We start from the raw sequence: 20,733 nt of genomic DNA on the forward strand, positions 1-20,733 counted from the left end.
TTGTTTTGTAGAATTCATCAGTGAATCCATTTGGGCCTAGTACTTTTTTGGAAGGTTATTAGTTATTGATTTAATTCATCTAATAGATATTGGGCTATTCAGATTGTCTATTTCTTGTGTGAATTTTGGAAGATTTTGTCTTTCAAGGAATTGGTCCACTTCATCAGTGTTATCAAATTTGTGGGCATAGAGTTGCTCATAGTACTTTTTTTTTATTATCCTTCTAATGTCAGTGACATCTGTAGTGATGTCTCCTCTTTCATTTCTGATATGAGTAATTTATGATCTTTTTTCTTAGTAAGCCTGGCTGGAGGCTTATCAATTTTACTACTCATTTTAAAGAATCAGGGTTTTTTTTCATTATTTTTTTCCTATTAATTTCCTGTTTTCCACTTTGTTAATTTTTGCTATAATTTTTTTTTCTGCCTACATTGGATTTAATTAGTTCTTTTTTAGTTTCCTAAGGTAGAAGCTTAGATTATTGATTTTAGATCTTTCTTCTTACTAATATGTGCATTTGATGCTATAAATTTCCCTCTAAGCACTGCTTTTGCTACCTCCCACAAATTTTGATAAGTTGTATTTTAATTTTGAATTAGTCCAAAATATTTTAAAATTTCTTCTGAGATTTTTTTTCTTTGAATAATGCATTATTTAGAAGTGTGTTGTTTACTCTCCACGTATTTTAGTATCTTTCAGCTGTCTTTCTATTACTGACTTCTAGTTTAATTCCATTGTAGCCTGAGGGCAGACAATGTATATATTTTTTTCTTTTAAATTTGGTCATGTATGTTTTATGGCCTAGAATGTGCTCTATTTTGGTGAATGTTCCATGTAAGCTTGAGAAGAATGTGTATTTTGCTGTTGTTGGATGAAGTAGTCTATAGGTGTTTATTATATCCAGTTGATTGATGGTCATTTTGAGTTTAATAATAAAGTCATCTTCTTGGAGGATTGATGCCTTTCTCATTATGTAATGCCCCTCAATATCCCTTATTACTTTTCTTGCTCTGAAGTCTGTCCTGTCTGAAATTAATATAGCTACTTCCACTTTATTTTAATTAGTATTAGCATGATTTATCTTGGTATATCTTTCTCCAGCCCTTTACTTTTAATATGATGTGTCGTTATATTTAAAGTGCATTTTTTGTAGACAATATGTAGTAGAGTCTTGTTTTTTGATCCAATTTCTTTCTTTTAGGTGATGCATTTACACAACTGACATTTATAGTGATTTAGATACAGTTGGATTAATATCTACCATTTTTGTTACTATTTTCTTTTTGTTCCCCTTGCTTTTAATTCCTACTTTGTCTTCTACTCTTTTTCGGCATTTTTAAGTTTAATTAAGCATTTTTCCTGATTTTATTTTTTCTCCTTTTGAGAATTATACCTTTTTACTTATTTTAGTTGTTGCCTTAGAGTTTTCAAGATATGTTTACAATTAATTCAAGTCTACTTTCGAATAACAATATACCACTTCATAGGTGGTTTCAGTACTTTATAATAAAAGATGTTTCTAATTTTTCCCTCCCATCCTTTGTATCATTAATCTCATTCATTTCATTTATATATAAGCATACATAAGCATATCTATGATACATACATAATCAAATATATTGTTACTATTATTATTTTGAGCAAACTATAATCTATTAGGTCAATTAAGAAATATATATAATCAATTACATTTCAAGTGAAAAAAAGAATTAAAAAAAAGTTTTTATTTTACCTCCACTGATTCCTTCTTTGATGCTCTTTCTTTATGTAGATCCAAGTTTCTGACCTTTATAAGTTTTATTCTCTTTGAAGAAATTATGCTGACTTTTCTTGCAAGGCATGTCTACCAGCAAGAAATTTCCTCAATTTTTGTCTGTCTGAGAATGTCTTTATTTTTTTCTTCACTTTTGAAGGATAATTTTTCAGGGTACAGATTTCTAGTTTGGGCATTTTTTTTCTCTTGACACTTAAAACATTTCACTCCACTCTCTCCTTGCTCGTGTGGTTTCTGAGGAGAAGTCAGATGTAATTCCTGTTTTTTACCTGCGTATGTAAGGCCCCCCTCACACAGCTTCTTTTATGATTTTTAAATTTATTTTTGATTTTAAAATATGATATGCCTGGTTGTAGGGGTTTTTTTTGGTGTTTTCTGAACTTATCCTGCTTGGTGTTCTCTGAACTTCCTTGATCTGTAGTTTGGTATCTGACATTAATATGGTGAAACTCTCAGTCATTATCATTTCAAATATTACTTCTGTTCCTTTCTTTTTTTCCTTCTCCTCTGGTATACAGTGGGCATATGCTATACCTTTTGTAGTTCACCCACACATCTTGCATATTCTGTTCTGTTTTTTGAGTTTCTGTTCACCTTGTGTTTTAGTTTTGGAGGTTTGTATTGATGCATCTATCAGTTCAGAGATTTTTCTACAGCTGTGTCTAGTGTAATAATAAGCCCATCAAGGAAATTCTTCATTTTTATTACAATGTGTTTGATCTCTTGTTTTTGTTTGTTTGTTTGTTGTTGTTGTTGGTTTGGTTCTTTCTTACTGTTTTTTATCTTAATGCTTATATTGACCATATGTTCTTGCATGTTCACATTATCCATTAGAACACTTTGATTTGATTTTAATCACAGTTGTTTTAAATTTCTGGCCTGATAATTTCAAAATATCTGCCATATCTGCTTCTTATCCTTGCTTTGTCTTCTCAAATTCTTTTTTGCCTCTTGATAGCCAGTAATTAAGAACTGGGTTTTTTTCAAAAAAAGAAATGCTGTAAATAGACTTTTAGTAATGTGTTGTTAAGATGTAGCAGAAAGGGAAACTCTGTGTAGCCCTAAGGTTAGATCTTAGTATTTTATTAAGCCCATGCCTCTGGACTATGTACTTCACAAATACTTCTTAATACCTCCCCCCACCACTGACAGCTTTGGAGGGACATAATGGCTAGAGTGGATTGAACTGGGTGTTTCCCTTCTTCTGTGTGGAAGACTAGAGTTGACTGTAGTTGGTGATTCCTTTCTACCAGGCCAGCTGTGCTCTGATAAAACTCCATCAGGTTTGGCTGTGGTTTAGTAGTTTCTCCTGAGGGCAGACCTTGTTAGGAGGAATGAAGCGCTCTGATACAGTTCAAAATGGTTTCTATGTTCCTCTCCCTTCTGAAAGCACAAGAGGATTTTCTCTGTGTTTGCTATGAGACCCTGGTTGAGGTCATGGATGTAAAGCCCACACAAAAGTCTGAGGACCCCTATGTCTTGAGCCCCTTTGGAATTTTTAACTCTGAGTCATCCACACTGTACTTCCAGCAATTTGTCAATTACAGGTCAGGTGTTCCTACCCCAGCCCTGGTTCCTGTTAAAGTTTCTGCTCAAGAGTTTCTACTCTCATAAGGTCTGATTCTCTGCATTTGCCTGTCTCTCTCTCCAATTTTAGGACATTGGTTTTCCCTGTGACCTCAGATCTCGGATCCCTAAAAGAAGTTGTTGATATCACAGTTTGTTTAGCTTTTTACTTGTTAGGACAGAGTGATGACTTCTAAGCTCCTTATATGCAGAACTAGAACCCCCCTTCTGTGGTTTTAATTAGGCATTTTATATTATTCCACTTTCTCTCCTGTTTCAACATATAAATTATGTATTTCTTAAATGTTTTGAGGTTGCCCTAGAGTTTGTAATATACATTTACAACTAATTCAAGTCCGTTTTCTAATAGCAGTACATGGCCTGTGAGTACCTTATAACATATTCTTTCTAATTTCTTTTTTGTTGCTGTTCTTTATAACATTGCTGTTATTCATTTCATTTTTCCATAAGCACTAATGACCAAATACATTGCTGTTATTATTACATTTAACAAACTGTTAGGTTGACTAAGTATAAGAAAAAATAAGAGTTTTCATTTCACCTTCATTTTTTCCTTCCCTAACACTCTTCCTTTTTTTCTGTTGATCAGAGTTTGTGACCCTCTGTCATTTTTCTTTTCTCTGAAGAACTTCCTGTAACATTTCTTGCAAGGCAAGTCTGCTGGCAGCAAATTTTTTCAATTTTTCCTTGTCTGAGAAAGTCTTTGTGTCTCCCTTCACTTTTGAAGGATGATTTTACTGGCTACATATGTTAGGTTGGTGTTTTATTTTTCTAATTTCAACACTTTAAATATTTTACTCTATTCTCTTGTTGCTTATGTGGTTTCTGAAGGGAAGCCCAATTTAACTCTTATCTTTGTTCTTCTGTACATAAGGATTTAAAAAAAAACTCCCTCTGATATCTTTCAGGATTTTCTTTTAATCTTTGTTTTGTATTGGTCATTCAGGTGCAGCCACAGGAGGATACAAGGAAGAGGCCCAGAAAAAAACAATTTATTATACTCATAAGTCCTAGAGACAGGAGCAGGGCATGTGATGCAGAGCCACATGAGAAAGATACCAGGGTGGTTAGGAGGCAGAAGACAGGAGCAAAAGGAAAGCATTAGGTCACAGCCTCTATTACGGTTTCTATGGGAAATGCAAGGCAGGGCAGAGTGACCAGTTTAGGATTTTTTTTTTTAACATTAAACAAATTTTTATTACACAAAGGTAGTCACATATTGGATATTTCTCTACTTTGTACACAATTATTCTTACTCTCCACAGAAAGGCTGCATTTTGACTTCTTATCTGTTGACAGCAAGCACTAAAATCTTGATTTTAACAGAGTAGTAGCAAAAATGCCTCAGTGATTTAAGTGGAAAGCAGTACACTGGTACATGGCTCTTGCACCCAGTGTCAGAAATGTACAAATGTCTTTTTATTCAAAAATACAAAATAAAGTATCTGTAGGTATGGACTGTGACATCAGTAAACAATTATATTCTGTCAATTTAACCTAATAACTGATGGTTATAGCAATTTTCTTCAGTTGTTTTCTTCAGTTGACTTCTATAAATTTATTGGTGAGGAACACTGCCCTGAGCTTCCTGTCACAGTTGATTAATAATGGTGAAGCAATATTCTAGGAATTAGAATATGCCACCTCCCATACCACCTCCCATTTCACCGATTCCAGAATCCTTCTCTTCCTTAAGAATTTCTGTGTACAGCCTCTGATATAGTTAACAGAGAGGCCACCCCAGTGACATCCGTAAAGTAGTTCTTACAACCTTTATTGGATCAGTGATTCCTTTTTCTTCCGTATTCTCAAAATTGCCAAACATAGCATACCAGCTTCTGAGGAACTTTGCGTAATTTTCCCAGCCATCAAAGATCCTTCAACACCTGCATTCTTAGCAATGGCCATTGCAGGAATTTTGAGTCCTTTTAATAATTTCTATACTAATCTTTTGATCTTCACTAGCTGGAGTTAATGAGTCCAAGGCTGGAATACACCAAAGCAGGGCACAACCTCCTCCCAGAGCAATGCCTTCTTCAACAGCAGTTCTTGTAGCATTAAGTACATCTGTAACTCTTTCTTTTCATTCACTTCAACACCACTTTGTCCCATTAACCTTTGTCCCAGCTACTGTATTTGAAAGTTTTGCCAGATGTTCATTCAGTTTTTCCTTTTTGTATTCACTAGTTGTGATATCTAACTACTCAATGATTTCTTGAATGTGTTTTTCAATTTGAGTCTTGTCACCTTTTCCTTTCAAGAGCATGGCATCATCTTTTGTCACAATGACATCCCCAATTTTTCCTAAGTCATGAGGCTGGACATCTTCAAGATTTAGGGTCAACCCCTCTTCTCCAAACACTGTACCACGTAGGAGCAATAGTCATGTCTTTAAGCTGGTTCTTTCGATTGTCACCAAAAGTTGGCGTTTTGACTGCTACAACTTGAAGACCACTTTTAGCCTATTTAAAACAAGTGTACTTAGAGCTTCTTCATCAACATATTTAGCAATTATGAACAATGGCTTGTGGTAAGCATTGGCAATTTTAAGAGCGCATACAACAGACTGGACACTAGCAATTTTATTTTCATTCAATAGAACATAGGCACCCTGGAATTCACATTTCTGACCTATTGATCTATAAAGTATGGAGAAATGAGGCCTGGATCAAACTTCATGCCCTCAGTAATTTCTAACTCATCATTCAGTGTTTTTCAATCCTTTACTGTGATGACACCCTTTCTTTCAAACTTTTTCATTGCATCAAAAATTATGATGCAAATTTCTTTGTCTCCGTTTGCAGAAATCGTAGCATCCTGAGCAGTTTCTTTGGGGTGGTCACAGGTTTTGATTGCTTCTTAAGTTCAGCAGTTACAGAACCAACAGCTAACATCACACCTCTCCTGATTTCCACTGGATTAGCACTTTTCCTAATCTTCTCCAAGCCTTCCCTGGCAGTAGAGTGTGCCAGGACAGTAGCACTGGTGGTGACATCACCAGCCTCTTCATTTGTATTATTGGTAACATCTTGAACAAGTTTAGCTGCAACATTCTTATTTATCCTTTAAATCAGTTCACTTGCAACAGTCAAGTGAACTTTTGCTATTTTGAACTTCTCCAACTCTGTTCAGTAATCACTGTTCTTCCCTTTGGCCCTGTTGTAAGGGCTGCAGCGTTGACTAAAAGGTTTATACCTTGAAGCCTTAAGGCTCAGACATCTGCACCAAATTTTACATCTTTAGTGTAAGCCTGAGTGAGATGAGGAGCCAGTGCCCTGGACTCTGGTTTCATCTGGTGAAGGACTGTACGTAACTGAAACATTTCTGCAGGGCAGCAGCAGGGCTTGTGCACAAACGAGGCAGGCCATGGGTGGCGAGTGAGGGACAGAGTGCCCCAGTTTAGGATTGACTAGCTTAAATAATTTCATTGCCTTTTGGCTATACAGGTGGTTCCTAGTTACCTGGTACCTTATTATGGGATGATTAAAGCACAGTAATATTGTCTCCTGGGATGTAAGGGCCAGATAGAGGAGGTACGTCTCTGGATTGGTTAGTGTGTGCATATCAAAGGCATGCTCCTGTCTGGACCCTTTGTTATCTTTAAAAATTGGCTAGCCCCAGGAGTGATGGTCTCTCTGCAGCCAGAAGGATTTTTAAGGTGTCAAAAATCATAATATGTGGAAAATTTTTAAAAATATGTATTTATAGTACGGTTTTTTATTTCCTACATTTTAAGTATGGTATATCTAGTTAGATATTTTTGGTTTTTATCCTGCTTGGATCTGTGGTTTGTTGTCTGTCATGAATTTTAGGAAATTCTCAGAAATTATTACTTTGAATATTTCTTCTGTTCCTTCTTTTCTGTTATCTTCATTACTTGTACTCTACAACTTCTTATTTTTTAAATTTTTATTATTTTTTGTTTTCATTTGTTTATTTCTTTACTTGCTTACTTATTTATTAATCATTAAATATTAAAGACTTTGTGACAAGTTAGTTTCATTTTTGTTGACATTAGTTTAGAGATGTAAAAAATCAGAATTACATGGACCTCAGTTTCACCTCAACTACAAATTAGTTTTCAAGAATATATACCTTTTTAAATTGTCCCTCAGTTCTTGGATATAATGTCCCATTTTTCATCCTTTGGTTTTGTTTTGCAATTTGTTAAGTTTCTATTAACATATCTTTAAGTATAATGCTTCTTTCCTTTGTCCTGTCTAGTCCAGTGATGAACCTATGAAAGACATTCTTCGTTTCTACTGCAATGTTCTTGATTTCTAGCATTTCCTTTTGCTTGTTTCTTAGAGTTTCCATCTCCCTGCTCATATTACTCATCTATTACATGTTGTCCAATTTTGTCCATTATATCCCTAAGCATATAAATTCGTTATTTTAATTGCTTGTCTGATAATTCTAAAATATCTGCCATATCTGAGTCTGGTTCTGATGCTTGCTTTGTCTCTACACACTGTGTTTTTGCCTTTTAGCATTCCCTGTAATATTTTGTTGAAAGCTGGCCATGGTGTATAAGGTAAAAGGAACTGAGGCAGATAAGCCTTTAGCGTGAGGTTTTACATTTATTTTTCTAGGAGTTAGGCTATGTTTACTCTTTGCTGTAGCTGTGGTATTAGAGGCTAAAATTTCCTTCAGTGTCCATGTTATTGTCTCCTCTGTTGTCTTTCAAGATTTCTAAAGTCTCTTTATATAAATCTTAGGCTTGTAGGACTTTTAGGTTTAATTCCTTGTCATTATATAGCAACCCCCCCCCACTTGTTTTTTTATTTAAACATAATCGATTATACATATTTCTGGGGTACAGAGTTGAATATCAATACTTGTGTACAATGTGTGATGATCAAATCAGGATAATTAGCATATTCATCATTACAAAATGTAACAATTTTTTTGTTGTGAGGACATTTGATATTCTCTCTTCAAGCCGTTTGATAACATGCAGTATGTTAATGTTCATTATAGCTGCCTAGCTCGACTGTACATCAATAGAACTTATTTTTCCTAATTAGTTGTTTTGTGTCCATTAAACAATTTCTTGCTATCCCCCTACCTACTCCCCCTTTCCTGCCTCTAGAAACCACAATTCTGTTCTCTCTTTCTGAGAATTCAATGTTTATTCTGATTGTCGTTTCCTTCCTTTCTTTCTTTTTTCTTTCTTTCTTTTCCTTTTTTAAAAAATTGAAACATAATTGATTATACATATAATATTTGTGGGGTACAAAGTTCAATATCAATAACTGTGTATAATGTGTGATGATAAAATCAGGATAATTATCATATTCATCATTACAAAACCTAATCATACTTTGTGTCTGTTAACCAATTTCTTGCTAACCCCCTGCCCTCCCATTCCTCCTTTCCCAACCCTAGTAATGACAGTTCTGATCTTGTCTTCTGAAAGTTCAACGTGTTATTGTGATTGTTATTTGTTTGTTCCTTTCTTTCTTTCTTATCTATTTATTTTTTAGCTCTCATTTATGAGTGAGGGCATATGGCATTTTACTTTTTGTGCCTGGCTCATTTCACTTAACATAATTTTCTCCAAGCTGACCATCCTGCTGTAAATGGCAGAATTAAATTCTTTTTAATGGTTAAGTAGTATTCCATCAAGTATATGTACCACATTTTCCTTATCCAGTTATCCATCAATGGACATTTAGATTGGATCCATTTTTTAGCTATTGTAAATAGAGCTGCTATGAACATGGGAGTGCAGGTGTCCCTTCGACATGATGATTTCCATTCCTTTGGGAATATACCTGTATTAGTCAGTGTTCTCCAGAGAGACAGAATCAATAGGATATATTATAATTATATGAGAGGGATTTATTAGGGGAATTAGCTCACGTGGCTATGACGAAAAGTCCCACGATAGGCTGTCTATAAACTGCATGCTGGTAGCCTGGCTCAGTCCAAGTCCAAAGGCCTCAGAACCCAGAAAGCTGATGGTGTTCTTGGTGTAAGTTCTGGAACCCAAAAGCTGAAGAGTCTCAAGCTCTGATGTCCACGGACAGGAGAAAAGAGTGTTTCCCAGCTCCAGCTTCACCTCTTTCCTCTGTCTTTTGTTCTCTCCGGACCTCCAGTGGATTGGATGGTTCCCACGCACACTGAGGGTGGGTCTTTCACACCTGGCCACTCAGACTCTCATACTAATCTCTGCTGGAAACACCCTCATGGAAACACCTGAAAAGATTGCTTTACCAGGTTTCTCAGCATTCCTTCATCTAACCATGTTGACATCTAGAATTAACCTTCACGATACCCAATAGTGGGATTGCTGGGTTGTACAGTGTTTGTATCTGTAGTTGTTTGAGGAACCACTGTACTGTTTTCCATAGTGGCTGCACTAACTGGCAGTCCCACCAACAGTGTAGAAACATTCCCTTTCTCTGCATCCTTGCCAGCATTTGTTATTCTCTGTCTTTTTGATAATAGTTAATCTAACTGGGGTAAGGTAATATTTCAATGTGTTTTTGATTTGCATTTCCCTGGTAATTAGTGATGTTGAACATTTTTTCATGCATCTGCTGTCCCTCTGTATGTCTTCTTTTGAGAAATCTCTATTCAGCTCCTTTGCCCATTTTTGAATGAGGTTATTTGTACTTTTACTGTTAAGTTGTTTGAGTTCCTTGTATATTCTGGGTATTAATCCCTTATCAGATGTATATTCGCAAATATTTTTCCCATTCTGTAGTTTGTCTTTTCACTTTGTTGATTATTTCCTTTGCTGTGTAGAAGTTTTTTATTTTGATATAATCGCATTTGTTTCCTTTTTTCTTTTGTGTCCTGTGCTTTTGAGGTCTTTTTCACTAAGTCTTTGCCCCGTCCTATATCCTGTAGTGTTTCTCCTGTATTTTCTACTAGGTGTTTCATAGTTTCAGGTCTGATGCTTAAGTCTTTGATCCATTTTGAGTTGATTTTGGTATATGGCAAGAGGTATGGGTCTAGTTTCATTCTTCTACACATGGATATCCAGTTTTCCCAGCACCATTTAATGAAGAGGGATTGGGAGCCTGAGGGATTCCTGGTGGCAGCTCGGTTGTTGGTAGGCTGGATGTGAATGTCAGGGTGTGTGGCCGAGGCCTTTGGACCACCCCACCCCAGCTCAGTGGCTCGGGGGGCTTCTGGCAGTGGGTCAGTCATCACTGGGCTGAATACAGACATTGGGGGAGCATGGCTGAGGCCCAGAGGGCTTCTGGCAGTGGCTTGGGCATCACTGGGCTGGATGAGGATGTTGGGGGGACATGGCTGAGGCTCTCGGCCCCACCCACCCCACCTCAGGAGCCCTGCAGGCTTCTGGAGGTGGCTCGCTGATTGCCAGGCTGGATGCAGATGTTGGGGGGCATGGCTGAGGCACTCTGCCCCCCACCCCGACTCAGGAGCCTAGGGTGCTTCTGCAGCAGCTTGGTCATCACTGGGCTGGGTGCAGATATTGAGGGGGCATGCTGCATTCTTTTTTAAGGTATTTATCTCTTTTTAAAATTCCTCCTTTAGATCCTGGATCATTTTTATCATTTCATTCTGTCATCTCTCTGAGTTTTCTTGTAACTCATTGAGTTTTCTTAAGATTGATACTTGGAATTCCTTTTCAGTTATTTCAATGGTTTCCTGCTGTTTGAGGTTCAGTACAAGAGAATTATTGTATTCCTTTGATGGTGTTATATTTTTTTGGTTTTTTTTCATATTTTTAATATCCCTATGTTGATGTGTGGGCATCTGGTGGAGCAGTCACTTCTTCTGATGCTCTGGAGTGACTTTTGAGGGGAGAGACTCCCTCCGGTAGATGTGTTTTAAACTGACCATTGGGTGTTTTAGTTTGGTTCTGGGAAGATGCAGTAGTGTAGTCTCTGTGTGGTTACTTTGTTTATATTCAACATTGAAGTTCTCTGTGAGGTCCTCCATGGCCTTTATACTGTGGCACTCACTAGTTTCTTGCTGAGTTGAATGACACCAGGTTGACTTTGAGTTGTTGAGCTCATCTCAAGCTCTTGAGGGAAGTTCCTGGGTGCCCTGTTGTTCCTTGGCTGAGGTGGGTGGCCCTGAGTGAATTCACTGGCAACCCTGCTAGTGTCCTATGACCCTGAGAGAGTGATCTAAAGCTCCTCAGCGTAAATGGATGACCCTGGGTGGGGTTTTGGGGGATCAGGTTTAGGACCTTATGCTTTGATAGAGACAATGAGGTGCTCAGCAGCCCCTCAACTAGAGTGGGTGACTCAGTGGTGTCACCAGCGGCTCTAGAAAGAGCCCTGTACCCCCAGGGGAGGTGTTGGTGTTCTCTGTAGCTTTGCTCTTAAAGTGGGCAATACTGAGCGGGGTCACTGTATTCGTGTATGGGGCTCTGTATTCTTTGAAGGGACAATGGGTTGCTCTGCAGCACCACAGTGACCTCATGTGGGGCAGTCCACCTCAGCTGAGGAGCTTCAGAGTGTCCCAGTATCTCTCTTAGGGTCACAGGGGCCTGCTCACAACCACAGTGGCCTCATCCAGAGTGGCCGCTCCAGCTGAATAGCTACAGAGAGCCCAGGCATTCCTTTTGGACGTAAAGGGTCCCACCCAAAACTGCTAACACTTCTCCTAGAGTGTCCCACTTCAGTAGTGCTGCACAGCAGAACTTTTTAATGTGAAGGTATTTTGGGTGAAGAAGGGGAAGTACTCTATACTTCTGTGATTTTGTCTCAGTCTTTTCTTGAGCCAGAGTGGGTATTTCCCTTCCTACGTGTCAAAGGTTAGAGGGGGTCAGAGTTGGATATTTCCCTTTCCTCATGTAGAACATTAGAGGGGGTTGGAGTTGGGTATTTTCCCTTCTCCTAGGTCAGTTGTGCATTGGTAAATACCCAACTTGTTAGGCTCTGTTAAGAGGACATGCTTTATTAAAGAGAGCAGGAAGAAATGTGCATATTTCAGAATGGTTACTTTTCCCTTCTCTTCCATGAAGTACAAGGAGAATTTTCTTAAATCATTACAGTAGGATCTTAGTAGGGGTTCTGGGGTTAAAATTCACAAAAGTGGGGGGCCCCTATGATTGGGCCCTACCCAAAATTTTAACTCTCAAGCTGGTGTAGCGTATGCCTCCAACATTTTGTCAGTTACAGCTTAAAGTGTTTGTACAGGTATTGACTCCAGCTTGGGCTTCTTCACCTGGGATTCTGCCCCCAGTAAGCAGTGATTGTATGCTGTGTTTCTCTTACACACATATATGTCTCTCCAATTTTGGTGGAAAGATTTTGCAATGACCTCATTTCTCTGATGGACCTAAGAAGAGTTTCAATTATCACTTTGTTGAGATTTTTTCTTGTTGTGAGGCTGGGAATGATAACTTCAAAGCTATTTCCGTATTTGACTGAAAACCAGAAATTGTCTAGCTGCATCATTTTACATTCCCACCAACAGGGTATAAGGGTTCCAATTTCTCCAAATTTTTACCAATTTTTTTTTTTTTGGTGGGGGGAGAGGTACACTTTCAGTTGATATATTTTAGTGAATTGAACTAAATTCTTAACTGGGAATAAGGTATCATTGTGTTTCATATTATTTTATACTGGTGTGTCAGAATAATTTCTATTCTGCTAATCAATGAGTTTACATGTATGAACTTATAATTCAAATTTTAGCAAGCTAGATAAAAGAAGAACTTTGAATGCACCATCTAAGTAAATTAAACAGAATTCCAAACTTGGGACTATGTTCCATTGACTCTTACTTAAATTTTAAACTGATGCTTCTGAGCCTTTCTTCTGATGCTTGATTTCAATGGGTTTTCTTCTTTTTTTATGCTGACTACTTTGTTCTTTTTTATGTTCTTGTAAAGAAAAAAATTTTTTTCAGTTGATAAAATTCAACATCCCTTTAGTGATGAAGACACTTAGCAAATTAGGTATAGAATTACAGTATCTCAACCCAATAAAAGCCATTTGCAACAAGCCCACCACCAATATCCTCCTGAATGGGAAAAACTGAAGCCTTTTCCCTTAAGAACAGGAACAAGACAAGTATGCCCATTATCACCACTCCTGTTTAACATAGTATTAGAAGTACTAGCCAGAGGAATCAGGCAAGAGAAAGAAATAAAGGTTCATATGATAGTTATATCTGTAGTTTTTTGAGGAACCTCCATACTGTTTTCCATAATGGCTATGCTAATTTGCAGTCCCATCAACAGTGTAGAAGAGTTCCCCTTTCCTCACACCCTAGCCAGCATTTGTTTTTCTCTGTCTTTTTAATAATGGCCCTTGGCAGATGACTGGATAAGGAAAATGTGGTATAAATACATAATGGAATACTCCTCAGCCATGAAGAAGAATGAAATTCTACCATTTGCAGCAACATGGATGAGTATGGAGAAAATTATGTTAAGTGAAATAAGCCAGACAAGGAAAAAGAAATACTACATGTTCTCACCCATAACTTGGCGCTAAGAAAGAAGAAAAGAAAGAAAGAAAGAAAAATTTTTAAAAAAGGAAACAGCACAACAATATGTTGAACTTTCAGAAGGAGAGAACAAAGCTAATGATATTAGAGATAGGGGGAGGAGAGAGGGGATTTAGGGACTGATAGGTAGAGTAAAGGGCATAAAGAAAAAATCACAGTTTGTAATAATGAATATGCTAATAATAAAAAATAAAAATGAATTAACTAATTAATTAAAAAGAAAGAAATAAAGAGCATCCATATTGGGAAAGATGAAGCCAAACTGGCCCTGTCAGCAGATGACATGATCCTATATATAGAAAACCCTAAAGACTCTACCAAAGAACTCTTAGCATTGATTAATAGTTTCAGTAAGGTTGCAGGATATAAAATCAACACCCCAAAATCAGTTTTATTTATATTCTCCAATAACAAGCTAACAGAAAGAGAGATTGATAAATTAAGCCCATTCACAATAGTCACCAAAAGAATAAAATACCTAGGAATCAATTTAACTGAGTAGGTGAAAGTTCTACAATGAGAACTATGAATCACTACTGAAAGAAATTAAAGAAGACACAAAAAGGTGGAAAGATATTACATGCTCTTCGATTGGAAGATCAACATTGTCAAAATTGCCATACTTCCTGAAGTGATCTACAGATTCAAATGCAATCCCCATCAAAATACCAATGATGGTCATCACAGAAATAGAAAAAACAATCCTAACATTCATATGGTATAACAAAAGAACCTTAATAGCCAAAGCAATCATGAGCAAATAAAATAAAATAAAATAAAACCAGAGGCATAACACTACCCAACTTCAAATTATACTACATAGCTATCATAACAAAAACAGCATAGTTCTGGCATAAAAATACATACTCAGACTAATGGAACAGAATAGAGTACCCAGGAATCAATCCACAGACTTACTTCTGATCTTTGACAAAGGCAACAAAAACGTACATTGGGGAAGAGACTGCCTCTTCAATAAGTGGTGCTGGGGAAATTGGACATCCATATGCAGAACAATGAAACTAGACCTGTACCTCTCACTATACTCCCAAATCAACTCAAAATGGATTAAAAACTTAATTCCTGAAACTATAAAACTACTAATGGTAAACATAGGGGAAATCCTTCAGGAAGTAGGACTGGGCAAAGACTTTATGAATAAGAGCCCAAAAGCACAAAAAACAAAAGAAAAATAAATAAATGGAATTATATCAAACTAAAAAGCTTCTGCACAGCAAAGGAAACAATCAACAGACTGAAACAAGAATCTATAGAATGGGAAAAAATATTTGCAAACTATACATCTGACATGGGATTAATATCCAGATTATACAAGGAACTCAAACAACTATACAGTAAAAAACAAATAACCCAATTAAAAAATGGGCAAAGGAGCTGAATAGACATTTTTCAATGGAAAACATACAAATGGCAAGCAGATACATGAAAAAAATGCCCAACATCATTATCATCAGGGATATAATCTCACTCCAGTTAGACTGGCTATAATCACAAAGGCTGAGAATAACAAATGCTGGTTCTTTTAGTTTTTGTTTTCTATGTGTCCCACATCTGTTTTAGCATTTTATTCCTCCTTTATTGCTTTGTTTTGCATAAAGCAAATACATATATTAACATTTTGCATTAAGTGAATATATATTATCTTTCATATTAAGTGAATACATATATTATGTGAATATATATATAAATAATATATTTTCTAGTGCAATATTTTAATTCTATTAATGATTTTTTTACTATGTATTTTTGAGTTTTTTATAGTGATTGTTCTAAGGATTGGTATATAAATCTTAACTGATAAGAATCACCTTCAGAATTATACTAACTTAATTCCAGTGATGTGTAGAAATGTTACTATTACATAGCTCTTTTCCTCCTTTCCCATTTGTGTGTTATTTTTATTATACTTATTGCATTTATGTTACAAAAGCAATGATACATTGTTATAATGAATACTTTATAGAATCTTTCTATTAAAGAAGCTAAGAAAAGATAGGTAGCATGTATTTATAGATTTTGTGATATTTTTGCTTGTTAATTACCATTTCTACTTTGTATTTGTTCTGCTATGTATGAGTTACCAACTAGTATTATTTTCTTCTCCAGTATGACTCTGTTCCCATCCACTTCCTTTGTGCTATTATGAATATATGTATATGTGTCCATGTGTATATATTTATGTATGTGAGTGTGTGTTTGTGTGTGTGTGTGTGTGTGTGTGTGTGTGTGTGTGTGTGTGTGTGTGTCAGCCCTCTCGATCTGTGGGTTCTGCATCCATGGGTTTAACCAATCCATAGATCCAAAGAATTTGGTGGAAAAATTGCATGTTTTTTTTTTTTTTTATTTTATTTTGTCGATATACATTGTGGTTGATTATTGTTGCCCCTTCCCAAAACCTCCCTCCCTCCTCCCACTCCTCCCCCCCAACAATGTCCTTTCTGTTTGCTTGTCAGATCAACTTCAAGTAATTGTAGTTGTTATATCTTCTTCCCCCCCCCAGGTTTTTTTTTGTGTTTGTGTGTCTGTGTGTGTGAATTTATATATTAATTTTTAGCTCCCACCAATAAGTGAGAACATGTGGTATTTCTCTTTCTGTGCCTGACTCGTTTCACTTCATATGATTCTCTCAAGGTCCATCCATGTTGTTGCAAATGGCAGTATTTCATTCGTTTTTATAGCTGAGTAGTATTTCATTGTGTAGATGTACCACATTTTCCGTATCCACTCATCTGATGATGGAAATTTGGGCTGATCCCAACTCTTGGCTATTGTAAAGAGTGCTGCAATGAACATTGGGGAACAGGTATACCTTCGACTTGATGATTTCCATTCCTCTGGGTATATTCCCAGCAGTGGGATAGCTGGGTCATATGGTAGATCTATCTGCAGTTGTTAGAGGAACCTCCATACCATTTTCCATAGAGGCTGCACCATTTTGCAGTCCCACAAACAATGTATTAGAGTTCCTTCTTCTCCGCAACCTTGCCAGCATTTATCGTTCAGAGTCTTTTGGATTTTAGCCATCCTAACTGGGGTTAGATGGTATCTCAGTGTGGTTTTGATTTGCATTTCCCGGATGCTGAGTGATGTTGAGCATTTTTTCATATGTCTGTTGGCCATTCGTATATCTTCCTTAGAGAAATGCCTACTTAGCTCTTTTGCCCATTTTTTAATTGGGTTGTTTGTTTTTTTCTTGTAAAGTTGTTTGAGTTCCTTGTATATTCTGGATATTAATCCTTTGTCAGATGTATATTTTGCAAATATTTTCTCCCACTCTGTTGGTTGTCTTTTAACTCTGTTAATTGTTTCTTTTGCAGTGCAGAAGCTTTTTAGTTTGATATAATCCCATTTGTTTATTTTTCCTTTGGTTGCCCATGCTTTTGGGGTCGTATTCATGAAGTCTGTGTCCAGTCCTATTTCCTGAAGTGTTTCTCCTATGTTTTCTTGAAGAAGTTTTATTGTTTCAGGATGTATATTTAAATCATTAATCCATTTTGAGTTGATTTTAGTATATGGTGAGAGGTATGGGTCTAGTTTCATTCTCCTGCCTATGGATATCCAGTTATCCCAGCACCATTTGCTGAAGAGGCAGTCCCTTCCCTAGGCTTGGTGCCTTTGTCAAAGATCAGATGGCAGTAAGTGTGTGGGTTGATTTCTGGATTCTCTATTCTATTCCAATGATCGGTGTGTCTGATTTTATGCCAGTACCATACTGTTTTGGTTATTATAGCTTTGTAGTATAGCTTAAAGTCAGGTAGTTTTATGCCTCCAGCTTTGTTTTTTTGCTCAGCATTGCTTTGGCTATGCATGGTCTTTTATTATTCCACATAAATGTCTGGATAGTTCTTTCCATTTCTGAGAAAAATGTCTTTAGAATTTTGATGGGGATTGCATTGTATTTGTATATCACTTTGGGTAGTATGGACATTTTCACTATGTTGATTCTTCCAATCCAAGAGCATGGGATATCTCTCCATCTTCTTGTATCCTCTCTAATTTCTCTCAGCAGTGGTTTGTAGTTCTCATTAAAGAGATTTTTCACCTCCTTGGTTAACTCCATTCCTAAGTATTTTATTTTTTTGGTGGCTATTGTAAATGGGCAGGCTTTCTTGATTTCTCGTTCTGCATGTTCACTATTGGAGAAAAGAAATGCTACTGATTTTTGTGTGTTGATTTTGTATCCTGCTACTGTGCTGAAATCATTTATCAATTCCAACAGTTTTTTTGTTGAGGTTTTAGGTTGTTCGATATATAGGATCATGTCATCTGCAAACAGGGACAGTTTGACTTCATCTTTTCCAATCTGGATGCCCTTTATTTCCTTCTCTTCTCTGATTGCTCTGGCTAGTACTTCCAACACTATGTTGAATAGGCGTGGTGAGAGTGGGCATCCTTGTCTAGTTCCTGTTCTTAAAGGAAAAGCTTTCAGCTTTTCCCCATTCAGGATGATATTGGCAGTGGGTTTGTCATATACGGCTTTAATTATCTTGACATACTTTCCCTCTATACCTAACTTATAGAGGGTCTTTGTCATGAATAAGTGCTGAATTTTATCAAATGCTTTTTCAGCATCTATAGAGATGATCATATGGTCCTAGTGTGTGACTTTATTTATATGGTGTATCACATTTATTGATTTGCATATGTTGAACCAACCTTGCATCTCTGGGATGAATCCCACTTGATCGTGGTGAATAATTTTACGTATGTGTTGCTGTATTCTGTTTGCTAGTATTTTCGTGAGGATTTTTGCATCTATATTCATCAAGGATATCGGCCTGTAGTTTTCTTTTTTGGTTATATCTTTACCTGGTTTTGGTATGAGGATGATGTTTGCTTCATAGAAAGAGTTCGGGAGATTTGCGTCTGTTTCAATCTTTTGGAATATTTTGTAAACAATCGGTGTCAATTCCTCTTTGAATGCTTGGTAAAATTCTGCTGTGAATCCATCTGGTCCTGGGCTTTTCTTTGTTGGGAGCCTTCTGATAACAGCTTCAATCTTCTTTATTGTTATTGGTCTGTTCAGATTTTCTGCATCTTCCTGTCTCAGTTTTGGGAGCTTGTGTGTTTCCAGAAATTTATCCATTTCCTCCAGATTTTCAAATTTGCTGGCGTATAGTTGTTTATATTAGTCTCAAATGATTCCTTGTATTTCAGATGAATCAGGTGTAATATCGCCTTTTTCATTTCTAATTTTTGTTATTTGAATCTTCTCTCTTCTTTTTTTTGTTAGCCATGCTAATGGTTTGTCAATTTTATTTATCTTTTCAAAAAACCAACTTTTTGATTCATTGATCTTTTGTCTTTTTTGGGGAGTTTCAATTTCATTCAGTTCTGCTCTGATCTTAATGATTTCTTTCCGTCTGCTAACTTTAGGTTTGGATTGTTCTTGTTTTTTAGATCTTTAAGGTGAAGTGTTAGGTTGTTTACTTGCCATCTTTCCATTGTTCTGAGGTGAGCATTTAATGCAATAAATTTCCCCCTTAATACTGCTTTTGCAGTATCCCACAGGTTTTGGTATGATGTATCATTATTTTCATTAGTTTCCATAAATTTTTTGATTTCCTGCTTGATTTCTTCTTGGACCCATATGTCATTAAGTAGAATGCTGTTTAATTTCCATGTGTTTGTATCGTTTCCAGAGTTTCGTTTGTTATTAATTTCTAGTTTTAATCCACTGTGGTCTGAGAAAATACATGGGATAATTCCAATTTTTTTGAATTTATTGAGACTTGATTTGTGACCTAATATGTGATCTATCCTGGAGAATGATCCATGTACTGATGAGAAGAATGAATATTCTGAGATTGTTGGATGGAATGTTCTGTAGATATCTGCCAATTCCAATTTGTCTAGAGTCTTGTTTAGATCTTGTGTTTCTCTACTGATTCTTTGCCTAGATGATCTGTCTAATATTGACAGTGGGGTGTTCCGGTCCCCTGCTATTATGGTGTTAGTGTCTATTTCCTTCTTTAGGTCTACTAGAGTTTGTTTTTTAAATCTGGCTACTCCAACATTGGGTGCGTACATATTTATGATTGTTATGTCTTCTTGATGCATCAGTCCTTTTATCATTAAGTAGTGTCCCTAATTGTCTCTTTTTATGGTTTTTAGTTTAAAGTCTATTTTGTCAGATATAAGAATAGCTACTCCAGCTCGTTTTTCTATTCTGTTTGCATGGTAAATCTTTTTCCATCCTTTCACTCTTAGTCTATGTGAGTCTTTATGGGTGAGGTGGGTCTCTTGTAGGCAGCATATAGTTGGGTCCTCCTTTTTAATCCAGTCAGCCAGTCTGTGTCTTTTGATTGGGGAATTTAAGCCTTTTACATTACGAGTTGTTATTGAAAGGTGTTGATTTATTCCTAGCATTTTATTGGTTGTTTGGTTGTCTTAGGTGTCTTTTGTTCCTTGCTTTCTGATTTACTGTTTGGTTTCTGTGTTTGCTGGTTCCTTAGGTTGTAGATAGCGTTTTTGTTTGTTTGTTTTCTCTTCATGAATGCCATTTTCATTATCCTAGTGGGTTTTGATTTTTCTTGGGTTTTTATGGCAGTGGCCGTTATTTTTCAGGAACCAAACCCAATACTCCCTTGAGGATTTCTTTTAAGGATGATCGTGTGGTAGTGAACTCCCGCAGTTTTTGTTTGTCTGAGAAATATACTATTTACCCTTCATTTTGGAAGTATAGCCTTGGAGGGTAGAGTATTCTTGGCTGGCAATCTTTGTCTTTTAGTATTTTGAATATATCATCCCATTCCTTTCTAGCTTTTAGGGTTTGTGATGAAAAGTCTGATGCTAGCCTTATTGGGGCTCCCTTATATGTGATTTGATGCTTCTCTCTTGCAGCTTTTAAGATTCTCTCTTTGTCTTTGAGTTTTGCCAATTTGACTATAACATGTCTTGGAGAA

General features: G+C 36.5%; 1 protein-coding gene and 1 pseudogene across 1 annotated transcript in view; one reads left to right on the forward strand and one right to left on the reverse strand.

The window, feature by feature from the left end:
* LOC134368135 (uncharacterized) overlaps positions 1-20,733 on the forward strand; it is a 426,599-nt gene that overhangs the window by 88,596 nt on the left and 317,270 nt on the right.
* Positions 4,992-6,683, reverse strand: LOC134367643 (60 kDa heat shock protein, mitochondrial-like; annotated as a pseudogene).

The sequence above is a fragment of the Cynocephalus volans genome, chromosome X (genome assembly GCF_027409185.1).
Source record: "Cynocephalus volans isolate mCynVol1 chromosome X, mCynVol1.pri, whole genome shotgun sequence".
In the NCBI taxonomy this organism is placed as follows: domain Eukaryota; kingdom Metazoa; phylum Chordata; class Mammalia; order Dermoptera; family Cynocephalidae; genus Cynocephalus; species Cynocephalus volans.